This window comes from Festucalex cinctus, chromosome 10 (genome assembly GCF_051991245.1).
Source record: "Festucalex cinctus isolate MCC-2025b chromosome 10, RoL_Fcin_1.0, whole genome shotgun sequence".
Classification (NCBI taxonomy): Eukaryota; Metazoa; Chordata; class Actinopteri; order Syngnathiformes; family Syngnathidae; genus Festucalex; species Festucalex cinctus.
Window position 1 is genome coordinate 18,647,508 of NC_135420.1, and position 23,581 is coordinate 18,671,088.

At 40.1% G+C, this 23,581-nt stretch overlaps 1 long non-coding RNA gene across 1 annotated transcript in view; it reads left to right on the top strand.

Moving 5' to 3' along the window:
* The window catches only part of LOC144027520 (uncharacterized), a 39,308-nt gene extending 23,626 nt beyond the window's left edge, over nucleotides 1-15,682 (top strand). Inside the window, exons 3-5 of the long non-coding RNA XR_013285478.1 lie at nucleotides 237-1,317; nucleotides 10,015-10,108; nucleotides 14,509-15,682. This is a non-coding gene — a long non-coding RNA (uncharacterized LOC144027520). The remainder of the gene's footprint in view (nucleotides 1-236; nucleotides 1,318-10,014; nucleotides 10,109-14,508) is intronic.
* The last annotated feature ends 7,899 nt before the right edge of the window (nucleotides 15,683-23,581 follow it).

The window sequence follows — 23,581 nt, forward strand, 5'->3', positions numbered from 1 at the left end:
TGCTTATGAGTTTAGGCCAGTCGAGAAGGCCTTGTTGTTCCTGATGGCTCACCATTGTTATCTAAAACCCGAGAACATGTTAAGTGTCAACCCTCCAATCCCCTCGCTCTTTGCTCTTCGAGGTGAGCCGGTTCATGCTGCCTGCCGGGAGATGATGCCAGAATATTCACCTCTGAACTCTCGCTCAACTCCAGCAAAACTTACGATTAACCATTTTTTTCCTTGTGTTTGTGCAGCTGCAGAGAGATGAGGCAGAAGATGAAAAAGAAGAAGAGGAGGATCGGGAGTGTGGGTGGAAGGAGGGAAGGATGGAAGACTTAGCAGGAAGCGGCTGAACCCGGAGCAGGTGAACACAGCTGTGGATCTCCATGAGGGGCCTCGCTGGCTGGCTTCCTCGCGCGGGCCCCCCGGCGCTTGCGTTCAGGGGTCCCGGCGAGCCGACAGGGGCCAGGCAGAGTGGGCAGGCGAGGGCGGGCCCGAGCCAGGAGATATGCAGGTGAGGCGGGCGAGCTGAGGCGCCCGTCGCCGCCGGCTAGGAGCCTCCGCGCTGTCAAATCAATACAGAGGCTAGCAGAGGTTGGCCAGAACCGCCTGCGGGCCCTTCGGAGCCCTGGGACCGACCGCCAGTTCCCACCTCCATCTTTTTTTTTTTTCCGGCTTCCTCCAACAAGTCCTGGGCCAGAGCCCTCACCCTTGCACCCGCCCCACACATGGATGATTCGGTGTGGGCTCGGCCCGCAGGGAGTTTGTGCGGCTCGATAAACATTTTGCCACTGAGAGGCGGGACGCAAGGGCGGAAAAAGAAGAAGAAGAAGAAGCAAATATGTGGGAAAAAGCAAGAGTTTCTTCTTGATTCCGTTAGGATTCACGGAGGTGGGGGGGGAAGGAGGATGAACAGGACGCTCCATCCAAGCCCAATATACCTTCATCTCACGGGCTCGGATGAAAGGACAACTTCTTCTCCAATCTGCTGTATTTTTTTTATTGCTTTATATTTCCTGAGCCGCACTAAGAGCAGCCGCCTTCAGAGGATATGGAAGTGCAGTATTGATCTAGAAGGTGTAGCGGAGGAAAAGATGAGGGCTTTCACGGCTTCCTCTCTGTGTGGAAGCAGAAGTCCACTACTCATTTCTAATGAATGGCCGCTAATGAGCTGACTTTTTCCACCCTTATATAGTAAGACTTACTCTTCTTCTTTTTCTTTTTTTTTTTCTTTTTTTTTTCACCTGTAACAAATCCAAATGTGAAGACAAGTTGAGCAATGGGACTTAACGTATCAGTCCAGGAAAGCTCAACACAGAGAATTCCTACTTTTTGGTGAGTACTTTAATGTCACGTAACGTTGTTATGATCAGCATTTGTTTATTTGGGCTTCGAGCTGCATTAACTTATAAATCATTCAAGGATGCTTCCATTTAATTTGGGTGGTGTCATAATTTCTGAACAAAACTTTTGTAATGAGTGAAATAACACTACACTACCACTGTCAGTGAAATGGAGAATATACCAGTTTCAATCTAGATCCGATCCTGATTTTTGTCTTTTATCTATTGATTTAATTTATCTATCACTGGTGTCCAAAGTTAGGCCTGAGTGCCATTTGCAACCTGAAGCAAAATGCAAATAAATAAATAAATAAATAAATAAATTATTTTGGGGAAAATATCTTACAAGATATCACACATTTTTTTTATTTATTTAAAATGTTTTATAAAGTTAGAAAGTATAAACTATTACACAATATCGTACATTTTTAATTAAAAAAAATTGATTACATAAATATCAAATTAATACATTTTTGCTTTGTCATTGATAACACCAAGTGTGTTTTTAAAAATAATGTTTAACTGCTTAGCAAATTGTTAGCTTAATAGCATATCTGTCCTAGGTAATTTTCACAATCGCAATAAAAACAAATACTAATGTGTTTGCTAAAAAAAAAAAAAAAAAATAAAAAAAAAATAAAATAAAAATACCAACTCATTTCTGTTAATGTCTGTGTAGGCTACTGTAGATTGTCAGATATTCACGTACTATGCAAATGTTGAATCAAGGCAACTGCACACTTCCTCTTTATTTAATTTTTTGTCGAATACGTTAAAAAAATTACTTCAGACAATTATGCTATTTGACTAACGATATGTTGACCTAGATAATGTATACACATAGTGTGATATTGCTCCCACCCCTGTCCATACTTATGTATCTAGAAAAAAAAAAAAGGCATCCGTTTCCAAGATTGTGGATTAATTTCTTGGACAGGTGGCTAAAACGTCAACCTTGGAAGAAGACTGCACTCTCAGACTGTCTACTGTGTAATAAAGGAAAAAATTAGCATAGAAATGCAACAGAAACTCCTCTCATAGAAGCTCTGTGATTCCACCATTGTTTTTGTTATTACAGTATTGCATGTAGCAACCGCCAATCTCCTGGCATGCGGAGAGACTGGCGCCTCGTTTTTTTCCTTTTCCTACCACCTCCGCCTGGCAACAGCGGCGGCGCTTACAAAATGGCCGATCGCTATCTGCCAGCTGTCTCGCTCGGCCAAGATGGCGCTCAGGCTCTCTCTTCGAGTGCCCGCTGTTTGCCATCTGCCCTTCGATCGTTAACGGCTATGCAAATACGCCGTAATTGCATTTGCATGCACTCCACCCGCGGCCTTTCCTCCCCCTTTTTTCGGCTGTAAATAAAAGCGCTAAAAAAAATAAAAAGCTAGCTGCCCGGCTGCTGATTGAATAAGCAATTAGCGGGTGAATGTCGCCTGCATGGCTAGCGTCTTAAGCATTTTAAGCTCACCTCATTACCTATGCAAATGCCCTTTTCTGGCTTTGGATCGGCACCGTCCTCTCGCGCCCGCCATTTTATGCAGACGCCGCCGTTTTTGCCGCATTGTGCCATATGTGACATCTGTGCCGGGCTTCATGCCTCCGCTGACAGGCGCACTGTAAAGGAAAGAAGCGTCCAATACATAATGACCTCATTAGCATGCTCGCCACTCCCTGCTATAGGCCTTAGCGTGCTGCTGTGCCGTGGGACCGGGCGGTGTACGCCCTTCTCACAGCACTCAGCATGCAACGTTGTGTTAACACCCCCCCCTCTCCAACCACCCTCATACACACACTCATACACACACAATGCGGCGCTTTATTACGCCTTGTCAAAGCGCGGGGGGATCAGGACTATCCGTGCACAAGCAGCGGGATGCAGGCTGCTGCGTCGCTGCTATAGTGCTGGCTGGTGTACCCCCTCGCTCGGCGCTTTTGTCACCGTGTTTATGTTTGTGTGCGATTGGCCGTTTCATGGCGAGCCCCTCAGGTATTTGTGGTCGTTTTCACCTGTCACGGCTAATTAGTAGAGGGACCCTCTCTTCTCTCTGCGCACCCCCCTGGAAGTAGGCCATGATCCTCTCGGAAGACTCGTCGCCTGCCTGCTGCTTGCCAGCATAACACAGCAGTGAGAAAGGAGTAGGATTTCTTTTAGTGAATTACAGTGGCTCCTTGACTTGTTTTTCGAGTTGTGTGGTTGGTTGACTTACAAGCTAATTTTGTATACGCTAACCCTTGGACTGGTTGACTTGAGAAAAGAACAAAAGAGAGCGACAGTGCACCACCAGCCATTTATTGAACGTGACAAACAGTCAAACACACAAATACAAAACGAGAACACTCACACCTGGCATAGAGTAGACGCTCACACGGAACTAGACCACACCTCTTAAAGGGGAAGTCAACCTTAAACATTTCTTGACAATAATATACTGTATGTGACCTTATGAGTTTAAACATTCTGATTAATATTACATTTCTGGAATATGAGTTATGAAGCGAAATCCAGCAGTTTTTATCCATCTCAGGTGGCGGCCATTTTGCCACTTGCTGTCGACTAAAGATGACATCACAGTTGTTCAGGGCTCAGGCAACGACCAATCGCAGCTCACTTGTTTTCTGAGGTTGAGATGTGATTGGTTGTTACCTGAGCCCTGAGCAACTGTGATGTCATTTTCACTCGACAGCAAGTGGCAAAATGGCCGCCCCTGGTCTTGATAAAAACGTTTGGATTTTGCTGCATAACTCATATTCCACTAATGCAATATTAACCAAAAATACCATATTTAGACTAATGGGGCTGCATAGAACACATTATTGTCAAGATTTTTTATTTTTTTGCTGACTTCGCTTTTAAAGGCATACATCAACAAATGAATACTACAGAATATTAATTACATTAACATGTAAATTTCATTTCAGTGGGGGAAATTGAAAATAGCAGTTGTTTTTATTTAACTTGTCACAGCAAGGAATATTAGGACATTTTCCTAAACAGGAAGTAGTTTATTAACACCTGATGCCAGACATCAGACATGACACCAGACATGCAAGTTAGCCACTAAGCCCGTTTTCAACTCGATTGATAACCAAAACAGCAGCACCTATGCACATAAATACTCTTTCAGATGAAGTGTGGGGATTTACCGCAAGAACCCTGCGCAATATTAAAAATGAAGTTACATCACATGCTGATGGTGTCTCGAACGACTTTCAATGTGGTCGCTCCACAATGTTGCTTCGTTTTAAACTTCACTTTCACTTGATATTTAAAAAAATATAATTGTGACAAAATTATACATTGCTCCTTCTCTTTCTGATATTGTGTGGTAGTCACTTTTCAGTGCACATTACTGCTCCCCTCAGGTTTGGAGTGTAGCATTGATCACAATGTGTTTTTACTTATTTTGTTCGGCGCAATCAGAGGATTAAAACATGTATCGTAAGTCTTTACAAGCAGATATAAGTCTTCATGCCTCTTATCCATCGTTAGCATATTAACAATGGCAGTGCCATATGTTTTATACAGCAGCAGAACGAACATAACACACCAGCAGGTTTGCTTAACCAGGCACACGCACACACATGCAGACTGTACAAAGACTAATTCTAATCTATTGACTGTTTGCATTCACACTTACTTAAAGGAAATAAAGAAAACACTCCGCACCCACCATCTACTGCAGAAAGCTTTTATGCTAATGAACACTTGTGCTGCCAGTGTGCAGCCCAGCTTGCTTCAGGTGGTCTACAGGAGAGTGTTATTTCATATGGAAAGTCATATACTGATTTGGTAAAATTACTGTAAAAGCATTTCCCCAAAGGAAATAAATGGATTAGAAATAATTCCAGCATCAAATCTTAAATCATCATTAAATCATTAAACCTTTATTCAGTGTTAAGGCTGTGCTTTAAAAACATGTTAACACTTTTTACTATTACACAAGTGTAAAAAAATAATAATAAAAAAAAGGATATTAAAAGACACTGTACATTGTATAATTTAAAAAGTATATACCTAAATTCAAAATTTCAATCATCGGTGAGCTTCTTAAGACGTACCAATGTAGTATAACAGTAAATACATATTGTCTTTTACAATAATATTTAATAATATACTGTACATATGCACCTGTTGATCAAAGGAAAAGCGTGGAGAGTCTCTGTCACCAAAATGCACAAGTGCATTTAGTGAACAGGGCAATTTTTAACTGCAAAAAGCTTAAGCTCAACCAGTTCAGGGTGTACCCCCGCGACTCTAGTGAGTAAGCAGTTAAGAAGATGGATGGATGGATGGATGGATGGATGGATGGATGGATGGATGGATTTATAATTTCTTTCCTCTTCTTTGTGACCATCCACTTCTTTCCTGACAATCACGCCATGTTTTTGTGGTTCAATAACAATTATACAGTCCAAAAATACTGTATGTAAAGCCTTAAAACCTTATGTGACTCATTCACTTGCTGTCTTGTTCGGCTGCGTTTGGTGTGCAGCCTGCCTGAGAGCTAGCTAGCATTGACTAGCAATCTAAATAACATGTTCATAAAGCTTTGTTAATGTGAAATGAGCAACAACAAAAAAATGCTATTTTAGCTAATGATAGCAACAACAAAAGAAGCACCTGATTATTATTATTATTATTAATTTTTTTTTAGATCTTGCTTCTCTGAATCTATTGTTATCGTCATTACCGTTGCCTTCCTGTCCCTGTTTTTCCCACCTTATACTGTTAGACCCCAAGATATCAATCAATCAAGATCTCGAATGCTTTTATGATATCATTCTGTCAACTTTGAAAAGCTACCAACCCTTCTCAAAGATTTATTCAGTTATGTTTACGTATCCTTTGACAATTTTGAGAGTGGGTTTCGTTGCGCTTTATTCAGATTGCTGGCTGCTTTTTATTTGCTTCGCTATTGATTTTATTCGTATATGCGTGTGGGTGTTTGACTGTCGCATTGATGTAATACTTGCTGAAAGCATTTACAGCCATCGCTCAAGTCTTTCCAGGCGTTTTGTCTTGCCCTCCTCCTTGCGACCAAGCAAAGAATAGCGGCGACGGCTTCTACTCAAACTTAATTTCATTGGGGTTCAACCTCCATTTTCACTCAATTTGGAATTTAAGTAATCATTTGTAATTCTTTTGACTTAAGCTTGGTGACCATCTCAAGTTTTCAGCAAGTGTGTTTGGCAAAGAGGAAATATTGCGCAGTGAATCTGCTCCTGTTGCTCTGACAGATTCTAGGAAGGAAATTAGGAAGCTTTGCCCGTTTGGACTGTTGCATTGCTCTAAGTCAGTGATTATGTCATTGCAACCTGCTGCAAAATCTGCGCCCGGACAAGCACTGAGGGGCAGAATTATGAAGCCCGAGTGGAATGAAGAGAAGAAAAAAAAGGAAATGAAAATGGAGTAGTGCTGTATGTGTGATTAAAATGCCTGCTCGCACTCAAGTAAAAGGCCACACCGTTCGACATAGACATGGCCCTGATGAAAATATGACGCCACCCCATGTATGATGAATGATGGGCATGAGCGCACAGAGCCCGCATGGACTCATGACACTTAAGCAGGATTTTTGGACTGAAAAGCTTTGCTTTTATTCTTTTCCATATTTGGAACCATATTTGGTAATGGACTTTGTTACAAGAGTTGCAAAGATTTGGTGAAGCAGCATGTGGCTCGATACAGTCTTTGTGTAAATGTGACAGGAAGTGCTATGTAGCCTCACTATTTTAATCTAAAAAGGATGAAGCCTGGCCACAAATATACTAAATATCTGCAAATTATCGACGCTCCTCTAAAAATGATTATTTGCCTCTTTTAACAATTAAACCATAAATATACTACAAACTATGATCCCAAAACACTTGGGAAGAGGCTTGTAGGATTTAAAACACTTAAAAAAGAGAGAGAGAGAGAGAGGAAAAAAAATATTGCACATTTATTTTCCTGGCATTTTCTTTCCCTTCTGGGTTTGTGAATTATTTATATAATGAAAAATAAATATTAGTCTACTGTATATGTTTCATTTGAAGGCACTACACACAAACTCCAATTTAAAAACATACATTTTGTATGACAAAATAGTCTTAAGTGTCATTTAGCCACACAGAACAGTTTTTCGGTTCAGATTCCGAGTCTTCGCATCAGTCAACCAGCGAGCGTGGGAACGGGCTCGATGATGATGATGATGACGATGATGAAGGGTGCGTGTGTGTGCGCAGCGAAGGAAGTTGCACTTATTATGTGGCTAGACAGCCCAGCTGCACTGACGTCCATTCAGAAACAGGTTAGGAATGACCGGAGGGGTCAAGGTCAGGGGTGCGGTAGTGCGTCAGGGGGAGGTGTTCGTCTGTGTGCATGTGTGTGTGTGTGTGTGTGTGTGTGTGTGTGTGTGTGTGTGTGTGTGTGTGTGTGTGTGTGTGTGTGTGTGTGTGTGTGCGTGTGTGCGAATCTCCCCCCAGCTGGCCGACTGTCTGTCAACTGCCTCCGTGTTTGCTTATTTTATAAGCTACTTCTTATTGCTTTGCTCCACGGACAACTTGACGCAAAAAAAAAAAGGGATAGCAGGGGATTCGGGTGGGGGAGAGCTGGTGATAGGGGTCCACGCCACCCACCCTCTGGCCCGTCTCCAGGAGTCCAAATCGAGCCAGGAATCAGTCCTCCATCTCCGTAGCCCACCCTCCTGGTCAAATAAGCCCCCCTTACAGCCCCATGGAGTGAAACCCAGTCAGACACTTTGACAGCCCCCGCCAGCAGCCCCCCGTCTGTCTCAGTCTGCTGCCTCCTGTAATTTAACATGTCAGCTCAGGGTTCATCTCGTGTGCACCCCAAAGTAGGTAGCCGGGCACCTCTTACTTGATGCAGCCGTGAGCATTTTATACACTACTGTGTATGTGTTTTATATTGCCACTAGCTTTGTTTGTACTGTATTACATTTTGACAGTAATGTTTACTCTTATTGATGCCGAGGCTCAATTAGTCTATTTGACTTAATTAACCACTCCTGTAATAATACAGTAGATGGTGGAAACTGTGATTATGTCAGTTCATAAACACTGTTAACAGAGGTGGCAAAAATGCTTGCATAGCTATATGTTTAAGATACTTTTAAAAATACAAGTACCAATGATTCAACTCCATTACGTCAAAGGTAAAAATTAAGAATTCATTTTTATATGCAGCACATTTGATAAGTACTACTTTTGCATAGGGATGTAACGATAATGGCAATATTGTGATATAGTGATATTAAAACTGCCACAATATATCATCGTCGTCATGTCACGATATTAAAAGCAGCACATTTGTTGAGACAGTCAGGTTGATTTCCATTTGTACAGTTCTAACACCCTCTGGTGACTAGTTTTTTTTAGTGCAGTTTAATTTTCACAAGGCATGTTTTGGCCCTTCTATGTTTAAAATCCACGATAATGGTCAGATGATGGGGAACATAATATACTTGTGAACAGAGTCAATATGTGGAGTAACTCATTTTATTGTATTTATTAATTTCTTATTTAATTTAAATAATTATTAATTAATTATTTTATTTATTAATTGTAAATCTCAATTTATTAAAGAGGTGCTCTTCAAATTTGGCGGGCCAAAATGTCAATAAAAACCTTCTTTAATTAAGTGATTAATCATGATTGAAGAATGTAAAACAAATCAAGAGAGCTAGCTGGAAGAAATGTTCCACCCATTCCCTCCCTCCTTATCTTCGCCTGTCGGGAGGGATCTACCCGCACAAAACCAGCCTCCCTTTTCGACACCACCCCCCTTCCCAGCCTCCTCATCGTCTCAGCTCCCGCGTTGAAATCAAGCTTAGCGACGGCAGTTGGGTGACCGCTCACCTTGTTCACCCACCCACTGCTTAAATCCCTATCAGCATGTCAAGTTAAATGTCTGCCCAGCTGGGGTTGACACACATGCATGCACACACACTGACACACCACCATCTTTTGCTCGCTCCCAGGATTTAGCCTTCCTTCCTCCCCGCTGACCCCTTTCACCTCGCCTTTTCCTCCTCCCAGCTACGAGATCCGCACCCGCTTTATCACGGCCCATTTTTATTATTATGCTATTATTTATTTGATTCTTTTTTTCAACCGGCTTTCTTCAAACGCTGCTCTGCACCCCGAGGCTGCGCCTCCCCCGCTCACCTTTACATCGTTGTGATTAAAAAGTTGCAGGAATTCTCCATCCTCTAAATTTGTCACGCCAACAACTCCGGGGTCAGTTTATCTGCTAATAAAATCAGCAGCTGAAATATCTGCAGTATGAAATAAGGTCCCATATTTTTTCTTATTTTATTTTTATTTTTTTGATATACTGCTACCACAAAATATGAAGGAAAAAAGTGGGCAGTTTAATAACTTTAAAGCTGAAGTAAACTATAATTGGCTCCTTTTTGTCTCTAGAGCTCCCCCTACTGTTTTGAAATGACATTTGAACCTTGGAGCATTGCCTTAAATTCTGCTAGCTTAGTGCTAACACATAACAAGAAACATTATTGATGGGTTACCAAATGGCATCTATCTGGTATCTAAGCAGTGGATATTTGAACACAAAACATTGTCACAGGTATATGTTCTTTTATCCTCTGCGAAGTGCAATTTGATCAATTGAGTCCAATTGTACAGACGCAGGCCCTTCATTTTGCTTTTTTTTTTTTCCCATCAGGCATGACGTGGACAGCATAAGGACTGACTAGGATGGGGTCCTCGCCGCATACAGTGGCAGGAAAGGAAGGGAACTGCCAGTGGACCACATGGAGGTGTGTGCACATTTTGATCATATGATTGCCTCAACACCTTTATGCAAAGCATGTGAGAGCAGACGTCAACCTGTTGCCTTTTATTTTGGAAGAAAATGACTGAGGGTGAATTGAAGGTACCATATTTCCTCAAAAGACGGCAAAAAATAATTCTTGCTTTCTAACAAGTGTCTGCCATAGACAGAATGACTTTTTATTATTATTATTATTATTATTATTATTATTATTATTATTATTATTGAGGGGGCAATATATATATATATATATATATATATATAATCATGCTTTTTTTTTATTATTATTAATAGTGAAAATGTTCTGTGGTAATATTTATATACAGTATTACTGTAACAAATAGTCACACATGCACTAAATATGTACAGTAAGTTTGCAGTAACTTGGAATAGAGAGTAAAGTAATGAAGTTAATCAGTTGGTATAACTGCTGCAGGCTTTTGGATGGATCAAAACTTTAAAAAAAAAAGAAAATAAAATAAAAGTATACATGTTTTACATTGGGCAGCGTCTTTATAAGCTGAATTTGAGAAGCTGTTTACATAGTGCAACAAAGCTGTAAATCCTCACCCACCCCTTCCTGTGGTTTTCGAGTGTGACGCTCCATTGGGGGGCCCCTCATGTTCAAGTCACGCTCACTGGTAAGGAGGGAAAGGGGCACATTTGTGCACGATCTAATGATGCATGTCTTTGGTTTAGCGTGTCCGTTGCTATGGAATACAAGAAATTGGAGAAATTGTACCAAGCAAATACACAGAATGCAGTTGACAAGGTCTCCTGACTAACATGCAGGGTTGGGATGGTTTTATAATCCAAGTGCCATAATATTAGTGTAATTACCTGCATTCAAATTGTAATCCAATCAAAACAAAATACAATTTACTTTAGTACTCCGATTACATTTGTAACTGTAGTGCAAAAATGAAAAACAAAAATAGGGCGAATGAGTAAGTTTGAGGTCAACCTTTGCAGTTAGTAGTACATTAAGCTAACACTTTTAGCGGTAGCGCAAGATGACAACCATTATTTTCCTGCATTTCAAATTATAATCCAGTCAATAAAAATTCTAAATGTACTCTAGTACTCCGATTGCATTTTTAACTGTAGTGCAAAAATTAAAAACAAAAATAAGGCGGATTAATACGTTTCTGAGGGCAACCTTTGCAGTTAGTAGTAGCTTAAGCTAACACTGTTAGCGATAGCTTAAGTCAAGATGACAACTACCCCTTTCCTGCATTCAAATTGTAATCTGGTCAAAAAATGTACTTTAGTTTTCGATTACATTTGTAGCTGTAGGGGAATACAGTTAGTTTTAATCAAAATATCTTGTCTTAAAAATTAAAAAAATAAATAAATAAATATAGAGTTTTGGTGAAAAAAAAACAAAAAAACAAAAAACTTGGTGTTTCTCACTCTACAGGAATTTTTGTTTTTGTGCTACACAACCCGGTTTCACACAACAGCAAAAACAAACCCGCTCTCAAACCACTTTCCTCCCCCTTAGCCCTCAAAGCTGACATTTAACTTGTTGTATCATAGCGCTACAGCGCCTTTACGTTATTGACAGTGGCGTTATTTTTCACTTTCGAGTGTCACGCCGGGGTCGCGCCTTTCATTTTCATCCTCCTCGTGTCTTTTTCACACTGCGCCGCACCTTAAATCACATACGGTGTGTGTCGCATACGCGTGGATGTCTGCATGCTCACTGTTACGGCTATTAAACTGTCTGACTGCATCAAGCGCGTTCAACCATATCGACTGTGTATACAGTGTGCATCTCATGGCAGGCCAGACATTTGGCTTAACGTTTTCTGACTGTGGTACAATTAGATTGGGGGTGTGGGGGGTTCAATTCCCCATGCCTTGCACCCGATCCTCAATCGGACATTGGCATGTTGAGAACCCCCCCCAAAAAAAACTGAACCTCTCACTTCTCAGACCCATTGAGGGGGTCCCACCAGACATCAGCCTCACTCTGCATAAATTACAGCCGGCTAAGCAACCTCCTTTATGTCTCATCTTAGTGTGTCCCGTCTCCCAATCTGCTGCTCCTAAGACCCCCACCCCCGAGGCCTAGGCGTTACCACCCCGACCCTAAAGGATCCCCTCTCCTCAAATCCCGTACGTTACGCCCATTTCCTCCCCGGCGTCTCCTCGCGTTTTACCCCTAAATCTCCGGCTCCCTCTCCCTCCTTTATATTCCCCGCTTTGGCTCTCCATCTCCAGTCGTCCCGCTTCTCTCCTCCTCCTATTCAGGCTGGATATTGTTTACATCTGTCTCGCTAATCACCATCAGAGCCGCAGTAGACCTCACAGATGTTGTAATAATGCAGGGGGATTATCAGGTTTAACACTCAGGCTTATTTAGGGGAGCTTCCCCCCCCCCCTCCCCCGTGGTCTGCTCCTCTGGTGTTTGACCTCTTATTTCTGAGCTGGGATTCAGCAGGCTCACACTTCTTGGATTTGACTTTGCGTCCAAAGCATCCTCCACGTGGAACTTGTTTGATCCCGCCCGCTGTAAATTGATCACCGCTTGGGTTATAGTCAGTGACGTGCGGTGAGGTTCAACGACTGGGGCACAGCTCCTCTGGAATCAGGGAACAGCCTGTGTGGGGTGGCACGGCCTCACTTGCATACCCAAGATAAATAAGTATTGCAGTTAAACACCAAAATGTTTTTAATGGAGTACAGTGGAACCTTGGTTTACAGATGACAACCAAGTTTATGAACAGTTCAGTTTGCAAAGTACTTTTTTTTATTTTTTTTTTAGAATATTGACCTTTTGGTTCACGAAAAGTCTGGCATAGTTCTGCTTTTCTTCACCTCACAAAAACATAATTGACTCCATGCGTCACTAATTATGCATGCGTGAAACTGCCAATGTAGAGGAAACATTTTTGACTGTCAAATGTGTTTAAACTAGGGGTGTCAAAATTAGTACGTTCATTTTGAGTTCATTTAAAGTTGCTTTACCCCCACTAATTTTTTTAAATGCGTGACTAGCTACTGACCACCCCTTACTTAGAAAGCCTGTACTGGGGAAATTCCATTCGCAATTTAGCAGTAATCAATTTAATAATAATGCATATATTTGTGGAGACTGGGGTCAAGTTGCATTTTACAATTTTAAAAATGTGTAGAATTTCAAAAGTGAATTCATGTTAAAAATTAGATAGCTCTTAATATGAAAAGAAAATGCACTGAGTTGTCACCAACATCTTACAAATGCAATTATGCCATCTAGTGGCAGAAAAATGACCTCAACACAAATCAATATCACAGCTTTTTTTTTTTTAGTACAATACAGTACATCTTTTTAATTTTAACTCAATTTTATTAATTATTATGAAATTACTGTATCAATGGCTAAAAGATGCAGCCATATTTCTATTAGTTTAACATTTTTTCCACTTTTATGTTCACAAGAGTATGAAAACTGATTTTACATTTTATTGTACATTTAGAACAGATATAAAATGTGTGATTAATTGTGAGTTAACTATTGTGGTCATGCGATTAATCACGATTAAAAAATGTAATTGCCTGACACCCCCAGTTTAAACATATTTAAATACGTTCAAAAGTATTTGCAAATAGTTCAAACGTTTTTGCAAATGCGTTCATATGTATTTGCAAATACATTTAAAGGTGCTGTCCGAACTTTTTCCGTTGCTGTTTATAAATGCAACATTGAAAACTGACGCTCTAAGGGAGCCAAGGACAGCAGTCAACAGGGAACGAGCTTGAAACCAGCCCACCAATCAGGAGCATGCTTAGCAACCAGCTTCCTTTCTTACCATGGCGACGCCCCTCTGCTCCTCTAAAATATAATTAGATGGTCCTCAAAGGCTCCGCATCATGCCGTCCAGTTTTATGACCAAGCACATCCAACGCGTGCACGTGTCTGTGTGTGTTTGTGTTGAGTGTGTGTGTGTGTGTGTGGGGGGGTCAATGTATTTCTGTCTGGACCCTAATCCCAAAGGTGATATTAGTCTGGTAAGGGGGCAAACACACCACCCCCTAACTTGCCTATGTGCGTGTGTGTGTGCGTGTGTTTTGATGCTGCAGGCGTTAGGGGTCAGCCAGTAAACCCAGACAGACTCGATCTTGACCCCTGACCCATCACTGTCTACCAGTGCCGGTCGAGAGAGCGGAGGGTGAAGGGGGTGCGGGTCACACACACGCACACACGCCATTGATGCAGACAGCTGATAGACGCACAAGCAAATACTCACGGCACGCTTACATGGACATATGTCAAAGATGGCCCCCTCCTCTGTTTGTTGTTTGTTACAAGCAGCACTTCCTTTTTTACCCCATTATAATTATCATGACCACACACTGATTTTATTTAACTTGTTTTTTTTTTTCTCTCTCTCTCTTCAGATGAAGCCGCCATTTGTTGCCATGACGATGTAAAGCTGCAATCAAGGACAGGAACACATGAATCAAAATGCATTCTTTATACTTTTTCATATATATATGAAATATTATCACCACATGATTGGTCTTTTTGGATGTCCATCCATCCATCCATTTTCTGTGAGCAGGTAAATTGAAGAAGCTTCCAAAATGTATGTTTCGGAATCCTAAATGGTTGGAATTAAAAAAAAAATTAAATAAATTAAAACAAGTATTTTTAGTACTGTATAATGTGTAGTTAGAAATTAATCTTTTTTTTTTTTATATCATTATATTATGATTATGTCTATCTAAAAGCATATATTGTCTGTTTCTATATTTGGGTTTTATAGTTCACATTTTTTTATTTTTTTTAGTATATGGAGACACATGATATATATTTGTTTTGCTAAGAAAAAAAAAACAACCTTTGTTTTTGTTTGTTCTTCTAATACAAGCTTGGGGGGAAACGGGAATATTTGGTGATGCAGGTTTTGTTCTTTTCATTGGCTCAAATGTTTTTGTTTGGTTGTTTTTTTAATTATAAAAACCTGGAGCAAAATGTATGTATGTATTTATTTATTTATTTATTTATTTATTTTTCCCTTGGACCACATTTGATTTGTTTTGATCAGAGAAACCCAGACAATTGATGTAATAAACAAAAAAATAATAATAAAAAACACAAAAAATGAAGATGAATGTCTTTTAAGATTTAATCATATATGAGACATTTTTATTTTTATAACAGAAACACAAAGAATAATGTTATTGTCTTTTTTGTTTCGAATAAAAAGGGAGTGCTTGCCAATTATTTCACTGGCCAATTTTTATTTTTTTTAATCATATCTATATACATGCATTCTAAATATTTTGTTATTTTTTAATTTGTTTATTTTACTAGTTTACCTCTTGGCTGGAAGAAATTACAGTACTATATTGCACTATATCGCTTACTCAAGATAAAATAAGGTTTAGCAATATATTTTTTAAAAATCATGAAATGTTTTCTTTTTGTGCAAGAGTTACCTTTGCATTGATGTCCATACTGATAAATTGTAAAATGCTACCAATATTTTCCTGACATGATTACAATGTTATTATTATTATTATTATTATTATTATTAATATTATTATTATTATTATTGTTATTATTATTATTATTATCATTATTATTATTATTATTATTATTATTATATTTATTTATTTATTTTTCCCCTTATGGTTTTTTTTTTTGCGTTTTTCCTTGCCCATTTGTGGTTTGATCAGGGGATGACGTTGCTATTTGTCAACTGTGGGCATTTGAAACCCTTTGAGACTTTTGTGTGATTAAGCGCTATATAAATAAACTTAACTTGAAATAAATGTGTGAATCATAAACATGCCTTTCTGCTGGTTGTACTTTTTTTTTCAATGTATAAATGTGGTGGTATTATATTAACCACAAAAGTGTGATGTTTTGCATTTTTCCATAACCTTTATGAAAACAGCCCAACTGCCAATAAACAGATCCCCTTATGGTCATTCATAGTGGCGTGCTGTTTATGTGCCCGCACACAAAGCCACGGAAACCGTTATGTGCTATGACTTGAGCGGTGACTGAAGATTGGAAGGGGAACTGTTTATGTCGCTGGCCCAAATCTGTGGTGTCAATTAGACGTCTTTGTGGCTGAGCAGCAGTAGTGGCCAAGCAAGCTGCCACTGTTGAATGAAACCTTTTATTCAAACCCTTGTGCATGCACACGTTGGGTTGGTGAGCAATAGTGTTTTTTTTTTTTTTTGTTTTTGTTTTAAGGCCAAGTGCTTTCTTCAAGCTGTTTATTACGCTCATAGGCTGCTGGGTCCAAATCAACCCAATTTGGGTCAAAAGTTGGACTAACCCGCCAAGTTGAGTCAATTCGACCCAACATTCTGGGTTCCTTTGTACACAACAACCAAATCTAAACCCCCAAAATTGTTTTATACAAAACAGTCCAAAGTTAGACAAAATGAACCCAACTTGGGTCAATTTGACCCAACAATCTGGGTGGTTTTGTACAAGAGAACCCAATTTTCTGTACACATCAACCCCCCAAAAATATTTTTTGTTTTGGACAAACAATCCTAAGTTGGGCAAAATTGACCCAAATTAGTGGGTTAGTCCAGTTTTTGACCCAGCAGTTGGGTATACAATTCCCACTTGAAGTTAAAACATCCGCCCTAAAAAAAAACAGTTGCATAAAAAATAACCCAAATTTAGTCAAAAAAAAATCTCAACCTAAATTTGGGGTTTATCTATTCAACCCAAAAAGTTGAGTAAAATGAGTAAACCACAAAACAACCCAATTTGGGGAGCTGTTTTTGACCCAACTTTTTGGGTTAAATGAATAATATACAATGCTATAAGACACACATTTGACCCAACTTTTAGCATTAAATAAATAACCCCAAAAATTGGGTTGATCCCTCTTTGACTCAATTTCAGGTTATTTTTACCCCAACTGTTTAAAACAGACACTTTGTATTTTTAACAACAAAAGTGCATAAATTTATGAAAGTATGCTAGCTTAATGCTAACAGACAATGCAAAAAGCCATAAACAGGCTAATGAGACTAGCATCAATGTAACCCTTTAGGCAACAGATATTCAAACACAAACCGGATACAAAAAAAGTTGGGGAAACTCTGCTATATAAAATAATGTAGATGGATGCAAAACAAGCCCAGTAGAGTTGGTGCCATGCAAAAAGGTTATTATAATAGTGGACATCCAAACCGTGTATGTAAACAGACTCGGGACTCACAAATCTCGGCCTCCCTTCGACTAGCGCTGACCTAGAAGCAGAGCCAGGCAGGCCTCTGTAGCCAGTACAATGGAGTTTATGTGTGCGTGTGTATGCGTGAGTCCGTGTACGCGCGCGTGTGTCGCGGGCCTGAAAGAAAGTAGGAGATTATCCCATTCTGCGTGTCCAGTCACCAGTGCAGTATCGACCACGGCGGGCCACCCGGGGTGCCTCCAGCCAGCCGTGAGATGGCCTGATATACATGCTCACTGGCCATGCTGGATTCCCTCACACTCCATGGACACTCTGGAAAATACTGCAATGACCTCTGTGCACACACACACGCACGCACTTGGAGTACATTGGCCATCAGGTCATTTTGGGTGTCCGGCGAGGCGAAGCCGAGGTCATCGGGGAGGTGGAAAAGCTCTTTAAATGGTGGGAATGATAGCGTAACACCTATAGATGGAGTTACGGATCATGTCGCATGAAGTTTGTGTTTGATTCGTGTATGTTGAGAATGATGGGATGGAAAACCTTTTCCATAAACAAACAAAACCTCAGAAGAATTCTTAGAAAAAGACAAAAAAACGGAGTCAAATTGAGACCATCCTTTTTTCCATTCTTTTATTGCAATTATATATTTTTTACCCTTCAGAAACATTAAAAACATAAACTAAAAGAACTACTGCTTCAATAAATGATTTTATTAACTCTTCCTGTGGAAGCAGCAGAGGGGAAAAACGGCCCTTTGTCATCTAATTGCCCCTCCTCTGTTTGTTTGTGTTGTTAACAACGTGGGCAGTTAGCAACACAAAGGCCTTTAACGACAGAGGACAGCAGGGTACAAAGTTGTAAAACAAACAAACAGCCTCATTTACATGGGGGTGACAAAGCAAAGCTGTGTCAGTATATTGTTGCTTTGAAACGTACATTTTGTTTATTTAGATAAACAGTTAATTAACAGTTGTTAATTAACAAATGTATACTTTATTCAATCCTATCTATTGTCCTCTTTATATTTTATTTACCTTCTTGTAGTTTATCTACCTTCTAATAAGCCTCTTGCGGACAAGTGTTGCGAATGTGCACCAACATAGCACAAAAATAAATAAATAAATAAATAAATAAATAAAACAAGCAGAAATTTTACAAATGTATCCACCAATCTTACTGAGTGTTAAATGAAAATGCCATTGTTAGTTGAGTTTCGCCAACTGAATAAAGATTGCAAACTTTATTTAAGATGCTAATGTTGATGGTAGGCCCTATAGTTAATAAGAATATGCTGTAGGTTTGCGTGAACACGTCCTGTGATCTTTTAATTGTTACATCTTTCATTAAAACCAAACCTGTGTAGTAAAATTATTTTTTCTTCACCTTGCTTGTTAGAAATACATGTATGTAACAAAATAACTGACAAGAAAGTATTTTCATGTAATGAGTAAAATGATCAAAACATTTATTGTGAAGTTAATGTGTAAAATGAAAAATGCCATAGGATTAAATGCAAATAGGTTTGCAGCTAATGTCTTCTATTTCCTTTTGAAGAAGAAGAAGAAGAAGAAGAAGAAGTCGCCTGGCAAACATTGTGTAACCTAAGTTTGCTAATGTTGCTAGCATGTGGCCACGACTACAGAATTTACAATTTACAGCAGCAAAAGGCACAACCTTGAAGAAGAAGAAGAAGAAGAAGAAGAAGAAGAAGAAGAAGAAGAAGAAGAAGAAGAAGAAGAAGAAGAAGAAGAAGAAGAAGAAGAAGAAGAAGAAGAAGAAGTCGCCTGGCAAACATTGTGTAACCTAAGTTTGCTAAGTTTTGCTAGCATGTGGCCATGACTAAAGAATTTACTATTTACAGCAGCAAAAGGCACAAGCGACCTTTGGCCACAATGTAATGCGGGATTTTATTTAAGGTAAGCCATTTTAAACTAAAAAGAAAAACCTCTGCCACTCGTGCTTAAACGGTTTCTTTTCCTTGTAGGCCTCTTGGCCTGGCAAAATGGGATCCACTGGTAGCCTACTACTTTTTTGGGGCACTCTGAATTAGCAAACGGCACCAAACGGTCGTTGTGAAGCTGTGTGCACTCGAATCTTGTTTCCAAACTCACTCACCATGATTTTGGGTGCGAATCTGAGCTCAAATTTTGATATATCGAAGTCGCACCTGAGTACAAGTCACCGGGCCTGTTATAAAAGTATATAGCTATAGGTGAAGTGAAGAACAATAAACCACATGTTTTGTTTAAAAATAGCCTCTGACAACACATGTATAGTGTATTATAATTTCAAAAGCTGCTTATAATAATTTTGCTCTACCGCCATAAGCATATTGCTTGCGATAGCTAGCTAGCTAGCTAGCTAGCTCGCTAGAGCTTCCTGTTGCTTTCCAGGCCTCTCGCTCAAAGACTGCGAGACACCAACTCACCCTTGACCTTAATGAGGACAAGCGCTACAGAAAATGAATGGTTAGTTTTCAATGGACAGAGTCAAAATCCTAGCAACCGACAAAGACTATTGTTTCTGTATAGAGAAAGAACTGTGCTTGTTGTTGCAGTGAGTGTAACATTCAATGAATCTGCTGAAGTAAAAGCTACCTTAAAAAGTGGACCCTTGCGGAGTCGTCCCCTCGCCTCCCCTGAACTTGGCCACCCTCCCTAGACGCCTCATAAAATGTGTTGCCTGTACACACAGAGGAGCAAGTGGACTGACCGTGGACGTGGGCGGGTGGGGCAGACGCCGGGTGGCGTGTGTGTGTCTTATAGACAACCCAGGGCCCACTTTGTCACGTTGACCGCGGCGCCGTCATTGAATGTGTGCGCAGGGAGCAGAAGGTTCACAGGACCCCGAGCCATTCTCATGCAAAACGCGCCATGGCCTTCCATCCATCCACACCTCCGCTTTTCTTTTTCTTTTTTTTTGGTTTTGCAGGAAACACACATGCATGTTTATTAATGACCACCATGAATCTACCAGCTTTGTCTGTTTGCGAGTCACGTTTCCATAGAAACCATCAATAATCTGGAGTTGATTTTAGTGGGAAAAGAAGGATACAAGATGAACACGTCCCAACTTCCTGTAACCTTGACAGTGAAAAACAATTTTCTACTACACGTTTCCACCAATTTCAGATTCTGTCTTTGCCTTCATGGTAAATTAGCCACACTACTTCCTTCATTCCTCTTCTTGAAGGTTGTGCTTGCCACATGGTGTGCACCTCTCATCATGTTTGAACCTGCCATACATGACGAGAAATTGTTTTTAAATGCCAAAATGATGAAATTGACGTACATCAGAAGATTGGTTAATGAATTACCTTATTTCCAAACAATTTTGTTCACGCATTAATTTCTAAAAATTATTAGTTTTGGTTTGCGAAAAGTCCTAGCATGGACTCGCAGAAGGCGTACTTGTTCTTTTTCTCACACTTTTTCAAACAGCTGGCCTGTGGTGTTTACTCAACGTCAGTGAGGCTAGCCATCGTTAGCTAACCATTGCTAGCTAGCTGGTTGGTTATGTGCATTTATATCAAGCGTCTTTGAGTGTTAAGAGAAGTGTAATTGAAATTCAATTATTATACCGTAATCATAATAATACAGTTGGTAGATTTCCTCAAACTAAACTGTGGCACAAGATCACAAACACAATCCTTTACCACTATACCAAGCCTCATATCCCCAGTTTGTTTGTTTGTTTGTTTGTTTTTAAATGTATCACTGTATACCAAGATTGCACACGCTAAAGCAGGTATGTCAACCCATAGAAAGGTTTTTCTTTTTAGTTTAAAGTGGAAGTCAAGTCTAAAATGTTCTTGACAATATATTCCCCCACTAGTTTAGACACGGCATTCTGATTAAGATTGTATTAGTGCAATATAAATTAAGCAGCAAAATCCACCCATTCTTATCCATCTCAGCGGCGGCCATTTTGCCACTTGCTATCACCTGAGAATGACGTCACAGTTGTTCAAGGCTCAGGTAACGACCAATCATGGCTCACCTGTTTGCGTGTGAGCTTGGCCATGTGATGTTCGCAGCCTGAGGTGTGATTGGTCTTTACCCAAGCCCTGAACAACTGTGACATCATTTTCAGGCGACAGCAGGTGGCAAAATGGCCGCCCCCTGATTTGGTAGAGGTTTAAATCCATCCATGTTCCGTCATAGCTAGCGTTAAGCTGACCTGGGAGAATTCCTCCCAGGTTACTTTACAGCACTGACTAGTTCATTCATAATGAACAAATCGCAGACCCACTGAATCGGTCAGAATCGATTTGTTCCACTTAAAACATTGAACCTTCAATCGTATCACACCCCTTGTGGTAACGACTCATACAAGTCCTAAAATTGGCACCCCCAAGCCTGACTCAAGCCAAGTCACGTGACTCGAGTCCCCCACCTCTATGGTAGCGGTGCCGCCATTGCAGTGTGAGTTTGATTGAGTGCGGTCCAGGCCGGCGTGCCCACTCCCTCTAATGGAAGCGGCTCAGTAATGCACTGACCCCGAAGCTTTTAACAGCGCTGCCAAGCGATAAGTGGCCATATGTGCTGGATCTTGTAAAATTAACAAGACTGAGCTATAGCACACAGAGCGGGGAATGTCCCCGCAGCACTTTAGCATGCATACATTGAGCCACTACACTTCTAACGAGGGTTTGAGTTTCAAAGTAGGGTCACAATTTATAACGGTGGTTAAGGATGATGGATGAAACCGTCACACTGTGTCACCTCAGGTTTTAAACTAGGACTAAGGTTTCAAATTATGGTTTTAAGTGAGTTAGGTTCAAACGTAAGATTTTCAACTAGGGTCTGGGTCTCAAATGAGGGTTTTAAACTAGAGTTAGAGTTTCAAAGTATGGTTTTAAACTAGGATTGGGATTTCAAGTAGCCTTTCAAACTGGGGTTAGGATTAGTCGGGTTTCCAAACTAGTGTTAGGGTTTCAAGTTTGGCTTTTAAACAAGACTTAAGATTTCAAAGTAGGGTTTTAAAGTCTGGATAGGGTTCAAATGGGGTTTTAAACAATAGGGTCTCAAATTAGAATTTTAGGCTATGGCTTGGGTGTAAAATTAGGGTTTTAAACTAGGTTTACCATTTTAAAGTAGGGTTTTAATTAAACTACATTTAGGGGTTTACACTCAGGCTATGATTTGGAAGTAGGATTTTAAGCAAGGATTAGGGTTTCAAAGTAGGGTTTTAAGCCCCAATTTGATATTTTTTCCAGCCATAAAGGGGTGTTTACAGGAGAGGCCTTTACAGGACAGTTTATGTTGTATAAAACGCCTCTCAAGGTGTTTGAACGCCCGCTGGATTTATGGCGGCTGTCAGGTGCAGAGTGGCTCCAGTCCTGAGTCGCCCATCAAAGTGACTGCGACTGGACTCCGTCCAGGGCTGGTTGGCACGTCGGACGCGTGCATACGCACACACATACACGCTCATACTTTAATATTTACACTCTCATCCAATACATCAGCACCGCCGTCGCTAGCTGCCTTCGCCCGCACGTTAATCATGTTTATTACGCAGACTGTAGCGTCCCAAACTGGGCTGTTTCATACCGAGAGATTCTTCTCAAATGTTTGGAATGTTTGAAATGCTTGCAAGGCGGTGACAATTCTGCCTTGAGATACATGTGTTGCGATGTGATATAACAATACGCTCAGGCTCATATTCTTTATCCTCTGTGAAGAATGACTACTGTTAATGAGGAGCTGAGATTGTCTCAATATAGCCCTTTGTCTGTATACTGCCCCCAGGTGGCCAAGACGCACAATGGCCATTGAATTGAAGCAAAAATGTGGCAAAACTGTTTCATTTCTTTACATTCTTTTTTATTATGATTTATAAAAGAGTTTTATAAATTGCTAAAAATCACTAAAAACAATATTTATTTTCAAAGAAGTGACATCTTAATACTTTTGCTCACTTACGTCGTCAAATTGTCAGTTGTAAACTTCTTTTTAGGTTTGTTAAAAAATAAAAAAATATAATATTCACATTGCTTGGCATATTTTACACTTGACCCTCAAAAATATAAAAATACTACTTCAAAATTGCATTTTCAGTTATTGCAGGCTTTATGACGGCAATAGTTTCCTTGCAAGCGATTCATTCTATTTTCATAATTTCCTCTGAGAAAATCCACACAAAGTTGTTGTCGGTTCTTAGCGGTTCCTTTGTTTACTCGTGGTTAGCCCATCTGCCTAACAGTTAGTTGTGAGGTTCAAATCTCAGTCTGCGGGCTTTTTATGTCCTCCCCGTAGAAATGTGGTGACATTTAGGAAGCCAAGCAGCCCGTCCAAGCA